Source organism: Protopterus annectens, chromosome 3.part0, assembly GCF_019279795.1.
Source record: "Protopterus annectens isolate FY-2018-M chromosome 3.part0, PAN1.0, whole genome shotgun sequence".
Lineage (NCBI taxonomy): Eukaryota > Metazoa > Chordata > Ceratodontiformes > Protopteridae > Protopterus > Protopterus annectens.
Genome location: NC_056731.1, coordinates 590452426 through 590469023, shown reverse-complemented (window position 1 = coordinate 590469023; position 16598 = coordinate 590452426). Strand labels below are relative to the sequence as shown.

At 38.7% G+C, this 16598-nt stretch overlaps 1 protein-coding gene across 2 annotated transcripts in view; it reads left to right on the top strand.

The window, feature by feature from the left end:
* STAC (SH3 and cysteine rich domain) overlaps nucleotides 1–16598 on the top strand; it is a 1460498-nt gene that overhangs the window by 553777 nt on the left and 890123 nt on the right. The gene's annotated exons all lie outside the window — the stretch shown is intronic.

Sequence of the window (16598 nt, the reverse complement as noted above, 5' to 3'; positions counted from 1 at the left end):
CACTTTTGTTCATCCTGATACAGGGACGACAATAGAGTTTAGAGTATTTGCTGATTGTAACACTAGCAATCTTGTTTATTTGGCACCCTGTATAGTATGTTCTTCATACTATATAGGCAAAACCAACCGTATGTTAAAGCAAAGGATGCGAGAACACATTTATGATATACAAGGGGGGCACATAATAATGCACTGGCTAAACATGTGGCCAAGTATGACAGTACACATACATTTATGGCTATAGAAACATTTAGAAATAATGAAAGGAGAGGGGATGTTACCAATTGGACAGAAGTAGCTGAATTAAAATGGATAATTAGGATGAGAGCTACAGTGGGGAAGGGGCTAAATGATAAGCCTTCTATAAAGCCAGTTTTACAGGCAAGGAACTTAATAAGATGACAATTTGTATCTGTGGTTTTAAATTCTAATTGTCTTGTTAATGCTTTTAATTGATTGTTAATGACATAGGAGTTTTTATTGGTTGGAATATATTTTAAATACCAAAGTAAAGAGATGTTGTGTTGTCTGATGAAGCGCTCACAATTAAAAGTTTCTTTTTTCTGGATACTGGTTGTGGTTTGGTTCTACTATATTTTTTAGTACATTGGCTTTTATCGTTTGGTGGAACCATTTGCCTACACCACATTCTGTTTTCTCTTTGTTACTAATATTTATGTTTGTGCCTTTCGACACACCCCCACCCCAGTTGTGTCTCTCTTCTCTCTCCCTCTGTGTGTGTGTGTGTGTGTGTGTGTGTGTGTGTGTGTGTGTGTGTGTGTGTGTGTGTGTATATATATATATATATATATATATATATATATATATATGTGTGTGTGTGTGTGTGTGTGTGTGTGTATATATATATATATATATATATATATATATATATATATATATATATATATATATATATACATATACACACACACACACACACACACACATATAGCCATATGGATGGATGTTGCTTTACTGATACAGCAAAATATTGAACCACAAGTCATTGAGTACAAATGCTCAAAATTAACCCTATCTAGCAAACAATACAAAACAAAACAAAAAAAACAAACAACAGTAAACGCTTTTTTTTTTTTTGCAGTGGGTCAAGCCCCCTGTGGCCCCCGCATCTCCTGTAAATTATATATATTGCAACTCTGAGGCCACACTGCAGCAGGGAAAGGGCAAATTCCTTTATCTGTACTATAATAAGATCTCACACAAGAACAACACCATCATGTTTGAGAAGCTGAAAATCAGCTGTGCCGGCTTCTTTTCTTCTTTTTGCATTTGATGAGTTGCTGTTTGAAAACTTGTCAGTCAACCAGATAGATATCATCTCGTGTTGAATCACTGGTGTTTTTCATTGGTGGTTCCGTTTGTCAAATTATGTAACTGTCAGAGTTCATTAGGCTAAGTCCTGAGCACCTCTCTTTGAGTTTGTGTGACTCTGAAGTTAGTATATTTAATTTTTGAGGATGTATTTGTTGTTTTTTTTTTTTAGTAATAATAAATGTAACCTATTGGTTTACATTTGTGATTACTTGTTTGATGATTTTAGTGGAGATTAACGGTAATCACCAGTGAGCTTGTTTAATGTTTTATATATACAACTCACCACTGAGTATTCATTATAAAATCATACATATAGACGAGTCTGTTACTTTTTATCTTAGACACGTTTCACATAATCACAAAATATCTAAAAATGTCATCTAATACACATTTAATCTTAAAAAAAAAACACTTAGTGGAATGGCATTCACCCAAAATGTCATATACAGGAAATACTTCTCCAAAATGTAATTTTTGTAAGAGGCAACTCCCACCCCCCAACACAGTTGTACAACTGCATAAAAAGAGAGAACTTCTCACACACTGAATCATTGCTGGCCCACAAACACACTTCTAGAGGTAGAGATACACTATAAGTGTGGTCTAATTATCAAGGTGCCAATTCTGTCAAAGTGTGATTCAGTCATTTGTTTTCAATGAAAATGTGACACTGTTTTTGGTAGATGGTATAAATATATATATCTGCAGGGTTTATGGGCAATCTGTTGAATGCACAGTTTGTCTTCAGCTGCATGCAGTAGCATTTCTGGAATTTCTCTTTTGGTCACAGTTAGTATTTATAGGTTAATTTGTGCGTAGGACATAGCCCCTCATGCAAAACATGTTTGTGGAGTTTTACTTAATTTGCTTTACCAATCACAATAGGATGCTGTAGTTTATTTTTGCTGCTGCTGTTCTTTCGCTTGCATTTCTTTTCAGGAGTGTATGTAGTCAACGAGCAGGCATTAAAGGAATGTATATCCTATTTCATCAGTCTATCCAATCCAACAAATGGGTACAGAGTTGCCCCTTGGGTCTGTTCTGGCTATTTGCTCTAGTGCCTCCATCTCTTTTAAACTTTCCCATTGTCGCCTGTGAGCCACTCCTTCAATTTTAGTTTGATGCCATTGCAACAGATCACTGACTGCAAAGTGTTCCTTATTTTCTTCTACTTTCCACACTGTTCTATAGTATTTCCATTGCTATTATTAGTAGTTTAAGTTTAGAGGTACCACTGGCAAATATTTAGGATTTTTTCCAGTGTTGAAGCTTGCGTGGTTGCTTATCGTCATTCTGTCTCTTTCTTAGTTCTTTCCAAAAAAACAAAGTAGTAGTTCTAGTGTTAATTGTACTGTTGTTGTTATTATTATTAGTTGTAGTAAGTAGTAGCAGTAGCTATATCTCTCAGTTGTCGAGATTTTTGCAGAATGGTCAGATTTTTGCCTCATATTTATCATTTGTTTCTCCAAAAATCTTGGTTTTCGGGCAAATCCTTGGCAAATCACTGAGGAATAAAGCCAGAAATTAATGACAGAAATTTGAGTTTTAGACTTTATGTCCTTTCTAGAATTCATACTAATGCAAAACCTGCTATTCTATCAACCTTCTAAGTTTGTAAGAGCTATATTTAAAAACTGTCCTTATTTTTTACTTTTTCACTCCCATTATATATGGCTTTGTCCAGATTTCTTACTTTAAGAGGTTGGGACATATGGCAGTAGCAGTAGCAATAGTAGTAACGATAGTAGTAGTAGTATTATTAGCAATAGTAGAAGTAATAGCAGTACTATATTCTGGTTTAAGTAGTATTGTGGTGGTATTGTTAAATTTGTTATGGATAAGACTTTTAATGAATGCAGCAGTCGTGTGCATAAGCACCTATCCCATGATTTATATGTCATCTGTTTAGGCCTGGAGCATCTAAAGGTGTATTGCTCCATTTCCAAGGGCTTTGGTCCATGGGCCTTACTAGACAGGATAAAATAAATTGATAATTAAAGGTCTTCTTTCTTCTGAGCTAGTAGATAAACCTGAGAGAAAGAAGGAAAAGGAAAACGATAAGGAATTAGGGAATCACAAGTTTTATGGGCAGGGACCCTCATCTTCTCCTCATGTGGCCGGGAAAGAATCTTCTCCATCCATGGCACCAACACGAAATTTCCAGTTATGGAGATAATTACTAGGAAGAAGCTACCTTCCAAGTCAGGCAGCAGATATTCTTCAGAGAGAAAAAGAGATAGAGAGATAATTGTTCAATGTCATGGTTTCCAGACCTTTTTCTACTTCTTCATTAAAATCTATACACAAGCAAATCTGAAGCAGATTGGGATGCAACGATGAAGCCTTTCTGAAGAAGTATATTAAACTGGGCATCCTCCCATCCTTTTCTGTTACTAGAGTGGATTGGGTTGTCCCCCACCCCCCCAACCACCTCTTTAAGCTCCTTCTGCAGAGTCAGTTTCTGCATATGCAATCTTGGAGTTGGCTCTTCACTCAGATCTTTTCATATTGGCAATAACAGCCCCCCTGGTTTTAGTGTCAACAATATTGCATCTGATGCACTTGACTCCAGCATCTTCAACATTCAGTGAGTCTCAGACCTGAATGCTCCATGTCAAGTCTTCAGCACCATCTGCAGGGGCAGAAACCATTTAATGTCATGGCCTTCAGCATTCAAACCAATGGTGCAGATCTCTATTTCAAGACCAACTGGGTCCATGGTACTAAGGCTACCTCCTCAGTGCCCCCCCCCCCACTTCTGCTTTGGCAGAGGAGGAGTCAGTTCTGAGGGTTTGTCCTTTGATGCAGACAGATTCTGGATCCCCTTTAAGGTTATAGAGCAGATGGTAGCTTCCCCCAAGGCTTTTGATAGGACGTCCTTCAGTACCAGCTCCACCACAGGATGTTCATCTGTCAGCTCATAATCTTACTTATCAAGGCTCACAGGGACAGAGTAGAGCTGCATCCTTTGGATATTTATAGGAAGTGTGATCTGACTCTTCTGTGGACTCTGAACAGTCACAGCTGGAGATAATTGGGATGAGAACATTTAACAGGAAACATGTAGATCCCCCTTCAGAATCCATTACATCTGGCACTGACTTGTTTGAAAGAGAGGATTCTCCCCCACTGCCTTCCTGAAGACATCATAGATTCATAGGTTAATAGGTGTGTACTAGACTAATGGCCCTGGAGGCTTTAAAAGCCTAGCCCATAGAAGTGCCCTGGCATTGTGCGCCCGACGTTAGTTCCCAGTGCCTCTATCAAGTAGAGCCACTGGAGTGATCCCCGTGGTGAACTTTCATTTTCCCATCCACTCATCAAGATTTCTCTTGAAGAGGGCCAGTGAAGTGCTCTACTTGACATGCGTGGGAAGTCTATTCCAGAGCATGGGCAGTCTCTGGGTTATGAACCTGTCAGCCCAGCATGTTAGGTTGATTGTGGTAATGAGGTTGGGGTCTCTGGAGCATGTGATGCGGAGGGATTGGGATTTCTTTAGATGCATTTTTAACAGAGCTGGGTCAGACATGACTTTGTAAGTCAAGCAGAGATCTCCCCTTAGTAGATGATATGAGATAGAGAATAGCTGGAGGTTTTTTGAGTCTGTCCATGTACAACATGTGTTTAAGGTCTAGGAACCTCCTTGTGAGGTACTTTTGTGGCCTTTCCAGCTGTTGCATGTGTCTAGTGAGGTACATGCCAAATGGGGCATTATACTCGATGATTGCCCTAATGAGGGAAGAGCAGAGAGAGATGATGACCTCTTTCTTCCTGGATGCAAAACCCTTGGTAGTGAGATGTGCCACATAGAAGGACTTTATGACCACAGTGGCAATTTGGTGGTCGAAGGAGAGGTTGCTGTCAACCTGTGTCCCCAGATCTCTTATAACGTCTTCAGTGGGCTCCCATCAGTATGGTAACTAGTGGGAACTGAGTTTTTCCCAGAGGGGATGACGATGCATTTTTTGGCATTAAGCTTAATGGTTCCCAGCTTGCAGTCGTCTGCAAACTTGGTCATCCGGAATCCCTCCACGTTGGCCTGGACTTTTGAGAAGTAGATGCCAAACAGGAGAGGACCCAGGACTGATCCCTGTGGGACTCCACTCATGACTGGTCAGCAGTCTGACTTGGAGTCCGCTACTTTCACACTGTGGGTGAGCCAATTTGCAACCCACCTAGTGATATAGGGGTTGATGCCTAGTTTGGTATCAAAGGCCTTTGCCAGATGGAGGTAGGCTGTATGAACTGCCTTGCCCTCATCCACAGCTCTGATGACTGACTCAAAGAAGTCAACCAAGTTGAGCAGGCATGATCTACCTTTCACAAAACCAAACTGAGTGGGATCTAGAGTTTTGAGATTTCCTATGTCCTTGTAAATTAGGTCCATGATAATATGCTCTATAGCTTTACATACCAGACTCGTCAGGCTAATGGGGCAATATTTTTATTTTATTTTACATTTGTTGACCGGGCTAGTCTAACTGGATATATGTCCATTTTCAGTAGAGGCCCGAGGAGAAAAGCTCCAAGCATGAACAATAACAAAGTTAAAAATATATAACAAAGACATGTATAATAACAGTACAGAGGTAACATTGGTTGAAAAGAAAAAATATAGTATTAAAAATATTGATTATAGACATTATGCTAAAAGTTAAACTAAATAAAAAAACAAGTATACTAAACACAAATTGGGTATGAGGAAAAAGAGTAAAGTTCTTATATTTTATCCTATTACTATGAGAAAAAAAAAAGAGAAGTAACTAGATTTGGAGGCGTAGGTTAGGGGAGAGGGGAAGGGGTATGAGCAGGAGGGTAAAAATGTTTCAGTCTGGGTTAGCACAAGGACAAAGCCACTGAGTTTTAAGACGTTCTTTAATATGTTTTTTGAATAGAGAAGTAGAAGCTAGGGTAGATAGTTCAGGAGGGTGCGGATTCCAGTTTTTCCCTGTAGTGTTTGAGAAAAGTGAGTCACCAGCTTTGTTGTTAGATTTAATCGAGGTGACCAGGAGTTTATTTGCAGAACGTAGTGTAGCTAGATTTTTATATGGTGAAATCAGATTAGTGAGGATGGGGGTGTTATTGGGATGGTATAGGATCTTTTGAGTGATAAGTAACTGTTGACAGAGTATATGGTTCTGCAATTCTAGCCATCCTAGTTGTTTGAGGTTAAGGCAGTGGTGAGTTTTAAATGGAGAGCATGTGATGAACCTAGCTATGCTATTATAACAGGTAGAAAGTTTGGAGATGTTGTTTTTAGATAGGTTAGTATATATAGCAGAGGCATAGAAAAGGGTAGAAATGAGGTGGGTCTGGGCAATAGTTTTCCTGGCTGAGGGGGTAAGGAAGGGTTTAATTCTATAGAGAATACCAAGTTTTTTGTTAACAGACTTTATGGTGGAGTTAATATGGTCATCATAGTTAAGACGATTATCAATTGTAACACCTAGTAGGCGGGTGGTAGTATCTGGGGTTATGTTAGTAGCATTGTTAGAGGTTATAGAGAAGAATGGAGTGGGTGATTTATGAGTTGGAGTAAAAAGCAGTAGTTTTGTTTTTCTGGGATTAAGGAGGAGGCGATGTTGCATAAACCAGTTTTCTACATTTTGGAAAACAGTTTGGGTGAGGGACTGGAGGGAGGCTATGTTCTTAGCAGTACAGATTAAGGTTGAGTCATCTGCATATTGAATGCAGGTGGCTTGAGGTATGTTCATGTGGAGGTCATTAATAAATAAGGAAAAAAGAAGGGGACCTAAGATTGAGCCTTGCGGGACTCCAGTATTTACTTGAAGTAATGAAGACAGATTGTTATCGCAAAGTACTGCTTGCTTTCTGTTTTGAAGATAACACCTAAACCATTGTAATGCTAGTGGATCAAGAGAATGGTATTTTAGTTTGTCTAGAAGTAAGTTATGGTTAACCATATCAAAGGCTTTTGACAGGTCAATAAATAGTGCAGAGGAAAAGGAGTTATTGTTACGATTTTTATTTATAGAGTCAGTGAAGAATAGAAGGGCAGTTGTGCTGTGGAATGGTCTAAAGCCATGCTGGCAGTTGGCTAGTAGATTATTTTGTAGTAGGTGGTTGAGTAGTTGTTTGTGAATACATTTTTCCATTATCTTAGCTAATGGGGAGAGTAAGGCAATAGGTCGATAGTTAGAAAGCTGAATAGAAGATCCATCTTTATGTAGAGGGATGATGTAGGATACTTTCCATATGGTAGGGATTTTGCCTTCAGAGATGGTTCTGTTAATAAGGATAGATATGGGGAGTCTATAGCTTTTGCTGCAATTTGTAGGTATTCAGATGGGAGACAGTCGGCAGATGGGGTGCAAGGTTTCAGTTTTGTAAGTGGCTTATAGATAAGAGATGTAGGAACAGGGTGTATATGAAAGGTAGGAGATAAAGTCTTGGAGCTATTTGATGGGGAAGCAGTAGTTGGAGGTAATGAATTGGCTAGGGATTGAATGGCTTCTGTAAAGTAGTTATTAAAGGCATCAGAAATCTAGTTGGAGTTATGGTTGAAACCTAATGGGGCAGGAGTAGTAGAGTATCCTGGCTGAAGAAGTTTGTTTATCCCTGACCGAAATTTTTGTGGAGTTTGTTGAGCGGATTGTTGGAGGTGAAGGTAGAAGTCTTTTTTTGTCTCTAAGAGTGTCCTTCTTGGTGGCATTTCTTAATTGTTTAAAGAGAAGGTGATCAGACGGGCATTTGGTAGCCCTCCATTTAGTCCATATTTTGTTTCTAAGGAGCATTTTTTGCTTAGTTTGTTTAGTTAGCTATGGGGCAGATTTGGTTCTTATTCTAGTGGAGCGGTAAGGTGCGTGGTAGTCTAGTATTTGAAGAAAGTTAGTGTTGAAGTAGGTTACAGCCTCATCAAGTTCAAGATGGGTCAGCGGTGACCAGTCACATGCTTGCAATTCGTTAAGGAATCTATCTGGATTAAATAATTTTTTTGAGCGGGAAGTTTTGAGATAATGAGTAGTTGGGATGTGAAGTTTTTGTTTAATAATGTAATTGAGCATATGGTCACTGATATTGTTGGGAAGGGTTCCTGGGGTATAATTGCTAGGGTGGTTATTAATAAGGATCCATTCAAGAGTAGATTCTTTCCTGTTAGGTTTGTGGATTCTAGTAGGAGTGGTTATTAATTGAGAGAATCCACAGAGATTTAAGTGGTTAGTAGGGTTCTGGGAACTGCAGTTAAGCCAGTCTATGTTGAAGTCACCCAGTACAATGGTCTCCTGGGGTAGTTAGTTAGAGAGGTAATTAAGTAAGTTTTCAAGAGTATTGGTATTGTTACCAGGGGGAAGATACATGTAAATACAATAATTCCCAGGGTCTGTAGTTGCTCCCCCTTTATGGAGAGGGATGACTGTAGCAGTGCGCCATTCGGTAGGGACAAAGCCTGAGGTGAGGCTGTGATTGAACAGGGCACACAGATGTGGTGCCAGTTCACTTTGTAGTTCATGTAGAACACATCCAGGGATTTTGTCGGGTCCCATGGAAGCTGTATTCTTGGCCTTGGACAATGCAGATTTAACCTGTGCTGCAGTAATGCTGTGTGCCTGGCATTCCTCCGGTATTGTGATTGGTCCTTTAGGGGAGGCGAGAGGGGTAAAGTTGGCACTGAATCTATCGGCCAGTATGTTGGCAATATCTGATGACTCAGTATAGTAGGTACCATTGTGCAGCAACTCAGAGCAAACCTGGGTGTTGCCATGGAGATTTTTGATATAACTATAGAAGGCTTTGTGGATGTTTTTAGTGTCTGCCGCAATTCTGCCTTCATAGCTGGCTTTAGAGGTTTTGATGAGGGATCTCAACTTTTTGTTGAGGCTAATAAGGGAGTTTTTCCAGTCTTGGGACTTCACCTTTTTCTGCAACAGTTTCTTCCTTCTGCTGTAGAGTTTATTAATGGCAGGGGAACACCAGATTGGCTTCCTTTTATTGGAGGAGAGCATCTTGGTTCTGTTGGGTATGGCTAGTTCCATGCATTTATGTATGTGTTCGTACAGTGCATTGGTGTATGATTCTTCAGTCATGCATCTATTTTCCATTGACATGGGTGCTGTGAAGTTAGCCACCTCTGTTTTTAGGAGCCCCATCAGCTTTGGAGAATTTTTTTTTGTGGGATCACACTTGCTAAAGTCCTAAAATTAATGAAGCATAGAAGATCTTGGCCATCTGACCCATTCTGTCTGCTCGAAGCATATAGCTCTGCCCCTTATATCTATTTGGTGGTCCCTCCTGGGAACTGTCTCATAGATCTGGTCACTAGGAGGATATGGCAAGAACCTGAAACAGCAAAAAGTCTTATCTCCCTGTCAGGATAGAAGGTTTTGGTTTAAAGGTGCTCTGGTGAACTAGATAATTGTTTCAGCAGCTACTAATAAGGAACTTATGAATGAGTCATTTGCTGTCCACCCCCCTGCAGAAGAAGTGCAGTGTAATCAACAGGATAGGAAAGTATATTTGTACTTCTGGCACTTTCATCCTGAGAGCATTAAATTGCTTGATCCACAGGATAGCAAGCACCGGCATAACTCTCCAACACCATGCCTGGCTCCACCTGTGTGATTCTGTGGACAACTCTAATGCCTTCTTTACCATTGCCCCCTGTGATGGATCCTAACTTTTTGGACCGATGATTAAAGCAAATCTAATGAGACGTGAGCAGGGTGGATAGAAAATGTTTGCTGTAGCAGTCAAATTTGAGAAATCCCAGCATCGTCATTTGCCACCCACTCCAATAGGATTGGCTGTGGCAGACATCACCCCTTTAATAGACACAAAAGTGGCCTGCAAAACCAGGAGTACAGAGATCCCATCTCAGGAAAGTCAAATCCACATCCCTGAAGGCTTGCTCAACTGTCAGTTCCCAGAAGCAATAGAGGAGTGGATATCTTGACAACTAACTGTGTAGATGACCATCACACAGGACATTTGGATACAAGAAGTTATTTCCAGAGACTATACCATACCATTTTTCCAAAGACCATTACCTCAGAATCTGCTGTTAAAACCACAGAGATACCTAATTAAAAGGATAGAAGGCCTAAGTAACATGTTCTACATGGATCGACTGAAATCTCTGTCACTATACTCAGTAAGAGGTGACCTGTGTCTGGCATACAAGGCATCCTGTGACCCAGTACTGGTGTATTTACTGCACATCAGCAAATCCAATGGCATCAGAAATAGCTGGTCTGGGGATCTAAACCTCTTGTGCAACATGAACAGAACAGTTGGAGGGACAGGTATAGGTCATAGGATACTGCTGCACTGGAACAAACTCCCCATACACATAAAACAAAGTTCTTCCCTGTCCATATTCAAGTTCAGCTTGGATCTGTGGTTGAGAAACAGAAAATCTGCATAAGAACTGCCCGCTGTGCTACTAATGGACAGAGGCAGCTCCTAAATGCTTTATCACATGAATGGGTCCCCTCAAATTATCTCTGGTATGATTCTGGTTATTCTCATTAGGGTAATATATAACTATCAACCATAAGATGGGTAAGGCCAATCTATAATCAAATGGGATGGGTTATTTCAAGCACAAAAAGGGAAATTGGATAGATTTAAAATGGCCCACAAGGACAGCTAGCCTAGTACTTAACCTGTGAACCTATGAAACAGATGTTGTACCCACCAACTGCAAGTAGCTTTTCTGGAGTTGTTACCCTCCATGAAAAAATAGCAGTCCAGGAGGTCCCACCAGGCCAGAGCGGGACAGGTGTTTATTAAAGATTCTTTTTGATTTGAAAGAAGAATGAAGATGTCAGGCCATTTCTGGATATTAGTGCCCTAAGTCTGTTTGTAAAAAAGACCCTGTTGAGAAAGGTTTCTGTGTCAGTGATTTTACCCTGCCTCAAGGCAAAGGACTGGATGTGCTCCACAAACCTCCAGGATACCTACTTCCCCATAAAGATCACAAAGGAGTACAGACGTGTTTTACACTTTTTGATAGAAAAATCATTACTAGTTTAAAATCTTGCTTTTCATCTCACCAGAGCCCATCTGGGTGCTAAACAAGTGTATGGCAGTAGTCGCAGCCCAGCTGTGGCTAAAAGGGATCCATGTGTTCCCATACCTAAATGATTGGCTCCTACATTGGCTCCTAGCTGCAACAACCAAAAAGTCCTTATGAACAGCCTGAGACTATTTTTTACAGCTCTGCCTATCTTTAAGCATCTCCATAAACTATCAAGCAGTCACAGTTTCAGCCATCATGGCAAACTACTTTCATCAGATGCCATCTGGACATATCCCAGAAAGACGGTCATGCTTTCAACAATCATTTAGAATCTGTATCAGTCAATTAAAACAATCATAAAACATCATTTAGAATCCTTTAGCGTAATTAGAACCATCTATCTTTGCTGGTCGTGGGAGTTCTGGGCCTTTTAGATTTTAAGTTTGATCTACATGTAAACAACTGTATCAAAAAGACAGACCAAAATCGTGGTCTTCTTTATCGAAACAAAAAGTTTCTTAGTAACAAAGCAAAAATAACCCTGTCTCATGTGTACCGCCTACCTAGCCTTCTATATAGCTTCCAAATTATTGCCAGTCTTAACTCCACACTACTAACTAAACTAGAGTCTACCTATAACAAGGTTGCCAGATTTGCTGCTCACCAAACTTATAAATCGCATCATTGTCTTTCACTAAGATACCTAAACTGGCTTGAATTACCTCCCCAGCTTCTGCTCTCTCAACTACAGACAATTCACTGTATACTATACCTGAAATCCTTCTGCCCTAGCCTGTTTCCCCTCATCGCTCAGTATTCCCCCACTGGGTCCCTACATAGCTCTGACCTTAACCTACTACAAATCTACAAACCTGAAACTAAAATTGGCTGCAACCTCTACAGCTACAATCCTACCATATCATGGGACAAATTATCACTAGAAATCAGGTCCCTCAAACATCCAAATCAATTCAAAACTGTCACTAGGGAGACCCTCCAAACTCACTGGTCCTGCCTCTGCACTCATCCTCCCTGACCTAGCCCCTTAATTCATATGTAATCACCAAAACTTCAAACCTAAACCTCTTCACAGTATCACTCTTCTTCTCCATGTCTAATGTCACAGAACTCATGAAATAACTATGTACACTATGAACTCTCTTCACTGTTTATTGAAAATGTTTGTATTGAATAATTTCTCTTATGTATGCTTATTATGTTTTTTTTCTCCTTTATTATTTTTCTGATAAAATATATTTCATTGCATGTATACATTGTAACCCGCTGACACTGTTGACACTAAAATTGTAAAAATGTGGAGCTTTTCTCCATGGGCCTCCACTGAAAAAGGGCTACTTAGCTCAGTTGGACTAACCCGGTCAACATGTAAAATAAATATAAATAAATATATAAATTATGGCAGCCACAATTACTGTGGTCCACTATGTCAGCTTTCCCATGGGGATTCTCCAGCAGATGTTATCCATACAATAATCACAACTAACAGACTCCCCTTCAGCCACCATTCATTTCACTTGGTCATACCAGAATCATGTATATGTAGGTATATATTGTGTTGTGATAGCCCCTCTGTATATAATGTAATTTATCTATTGCATTTATACTCTCAAGCCAATTATGATATTCACTCTGTGTATAATATATGTATATATTGCATTCTGGCATTCACTCTGTATATAATGTCATGTATCTATTGTGTTTATCCCAGGCTGAAGCTGAAACAGATCCTGTGGGATCAGTCCTCTATCCCAGTTAAGAAATTCAAAATAAATAAAGAAAAAAATCCACTTGCTGTGTAGCATTCCAAAGGGGTGAGCTAATGTAGAGGGACCCCCAAATGTACCGATATTAACAGAGAAAGGGATAATATCAATAGAGTTATTAAGAGAAACAGTTTAATAAGAAAGATGGTTAAGGGGTGGGACTATCAACAGGGAAGCATAAAGCTGATGAGGAAAAAAGGACAGAATCAGAAGAAATAGAAGAGAATAATGACACAGTATTTATGTCAGAAAGCCGTGGAGAATAAGACTGGATGGCAGTCTGCTTTCTTGGAAAGGGAAGGAGGCTGTAATAAAACAATTCTGTTACCTTGTATGAAAGTTAAGAATACTTACATGTGTATGTCAAGTCCCCAGATTAAATAAATAAATACAACTGTAAATACAGCTCACCTACTGAGTGCTACAGGGTTGAAATATTGCATTATTTGCAGGCCTGGCTAACTCTCTCTAGAATATGTAAAAATCTGTTAACCAGTTTACCGTGTAATTTAATTTAATCCTGATTTACGCTCGGGATTAACTCTAACCTGTGGAACTTGTTTAACTTGCTTACTTATGTAATCTCTGTAAATAGTCTGTTTGTAATATGTAGTGCTGGTATTATGTAATGCTGTATCTGCTTACCCTTGGAGCTTTTCTCCCCGGGCCTCCGCTGAAAATGGACATGCATCCAGTCTGACTATCCCGGTCAACAAATGTAAAATAAAATAAAAAAAATAAAATAAATTTGGTACATGTCCCTCTTGTATTTTTACTTCGGGGATGAGCCCACTAGTTGTTGATACAAATGAATTTAAAAGACAAAGAATTTTAAAGTTACTTTGAGCAAACATAACTGCAAGGAATTAACTGAAATATCAGAAAAATAAAAGTCAACATTCTGCAACCTAAAGATTTTAAAACTCAAAAGACAAAAGTTTTAAAACTAGCAGGAATGGTTGATGTGAAAAGTTACTTAAAAGATAGAAAAAAGAGAATTGCATTTGATAATAGTGGAATGTATGGATCAAACTTGCCGTGTAGGTTTGCTAAAAAATACACTCAGGCTGGAGAGAAATATTATTTATTTATTTTCACATTTGTTGACTGTGTATGTTCTACTGGGCTAAAAGCCACTTTTCAGTGGAGGCCCGAGGAGAAAAGTTCCAGAGTTACACAAATATTTCAATACACAATTTAGTATAACAAGTGTAATACAGTAAAGTTAGATAAATGAAGCATGAACAGATACTTATTCAGACTGACACTATTTACAACTTATCACATAAACTATAGTTGAAATATATCAAAGTCGGTGTAAAACAAATCAGTATAGAAAGCTGCAGTGAGATAAATGTTTAAACAGTAATTTAGTACATATAGTATAGGTGAATACATCACAAACAGTAAATACAAGAATAGTCAGCCATGATGTATTTCAGTGTAATGACAACAAATATATACAAAGAAGTATGCAACAATATTCAACAGTGAGAGGAGAGACTCCCTGGCAGTATAGAGAGTGGTAGTGCAGTAATGGTTTAGTGTGTAAAGGAGATGAGGGAATGGAAGATAAATTGGAAAGGAGTTTAGGTGGGATCATGGCATGGACAAGACCGTGAGCATAGTAGGTGGGATTTTAGCTCTTTTTTAAAGAAATTAGTGTTGGTAATGGAATGTAGTTGAGGGGGTAATTTGTTCCAAGTATGTGCTATGAAGTGGCTATGTAGGAGTTTGCCAATGAGAAATGAGAGGCCTGCATTCAGGAAGAAAACCCCTAGGTAAATGCTGGCTGAGTGTAAAGTGGTATTCAGAGAAAAAGAATGAGCAGTCATTTTAAAAAGTATCATACATAGTATTGTGCAACTGTAAATGCTAAACTTATACTACTTATAGTCACGTAAATAGCATAAAAATGAAATGACAAGGGTAACACAGACAAGAAATATAAATACTCATTTATATAATGGAATGTAAAATCATTAATTCGCTCAATCAAAACAACATGTGCCATGAGTTTCCTACCATAATTAGCCCATTGATATTTGATATAAAAGTTTCCAAATACTCATGCAGTCTTCATTTTCTGAAATTGTATGAAGGGTTGTAGTCCATTAAATGTATGTAGAGGAAGAAATGGACGAAGATATGTTTTTTAAAGTAGTCCATTGTGTAGCTAAATAAAATTTAACCAAAATAGGCATGAGTAACAAATGTTATAAAAATGCCTCAGTGCATACTGAGCAAATTACTGGAGAGGCAAAGATATAGGTCCTAAGTGACTGAGTGAAGATTTCTGATACACTCTTCAAGAAGACTAGCCATCAGTGTCAGAAATCAGTGTGTTGTAAGGGAATCCTAGAATCAAATTACTGTCAAGCTTGTTTCAAGCTCATCCTGGAATATTCAGAATGGAAAGCTTGGTCAGGGCATATGCTTGGTTGTCTGACATGGGTCAGGATACTTAAAAAGAAATATGTTTATGTCAGTTAAGTACTAAATGGGTTACACATTCAGTCTTGGCAGTAGACTAGCCAAGGACCAAATAGTCTGAACAAATACATTAACATAGCACACTGCTGGGTTAGTCTAGTAATCCAAATGGCAACCCATCCCAAACCCAGGCATGCACATAACATAAAACAACTGCATACAAAGAATAATCTACAGACCATGCAAATCTCAGCTGTGCTAATCCAGCAACAGAAACCCGTACCACATAGACACGTCATTCACATTTCTAATATGGGGCATTACAGTTTATAGTCACAAATGGATTCCAGGAGTCAGTGAAAAATTTTAGGATCTATGACTTACATGAGTATCATGAACTACAATTCTTTCATGGGAGTGCATGTAGATGATACAAGACCTAGAATAACAGAGGCTGTTTTACTCTATCAGTCAGAAAATAGATGAAAGTTTCATTGAACACTCCAGAGGTTCCTGCATACTTGTTGCAGACATCAGACATAACTGGTGAACACTCAGGTGAAACATCCGTATCTCAATCTGTTGTGAGGGAAGGCAGACATTATTTGGCACATTCAGATTTATTTGCTGCTATCCTACTAAGACAGGGTATTTATGAATATAATAATGTGCTTACCTGAAGGATTATATTATACAATAGTATGCATGAATATAATAATGTGCACACCTGAAGGATTATAACATACAATAGTGTGCATGAATGTAATAATGTACTCACCTGAAAGATTATATTATACAATAGTGCGCATGAATATAATAAAGTACTCACCTGCAGAATTATAATATACAATAGTGTGCATGAATGTAATAATGTACTCACCTGAAGGATTATACTATACAGTAGTGGGCATTAATGTAATAATGTGCTCACCTGATGAATTATATTATATAATAGTGTGCATGAATATAATAATGTACTCACCTGAAGGATTATAATATACAATAGTGTGCATGAATGCAATAATATGCTCACCTGAAGGATTATATTATACAATAGTGTGCATGAA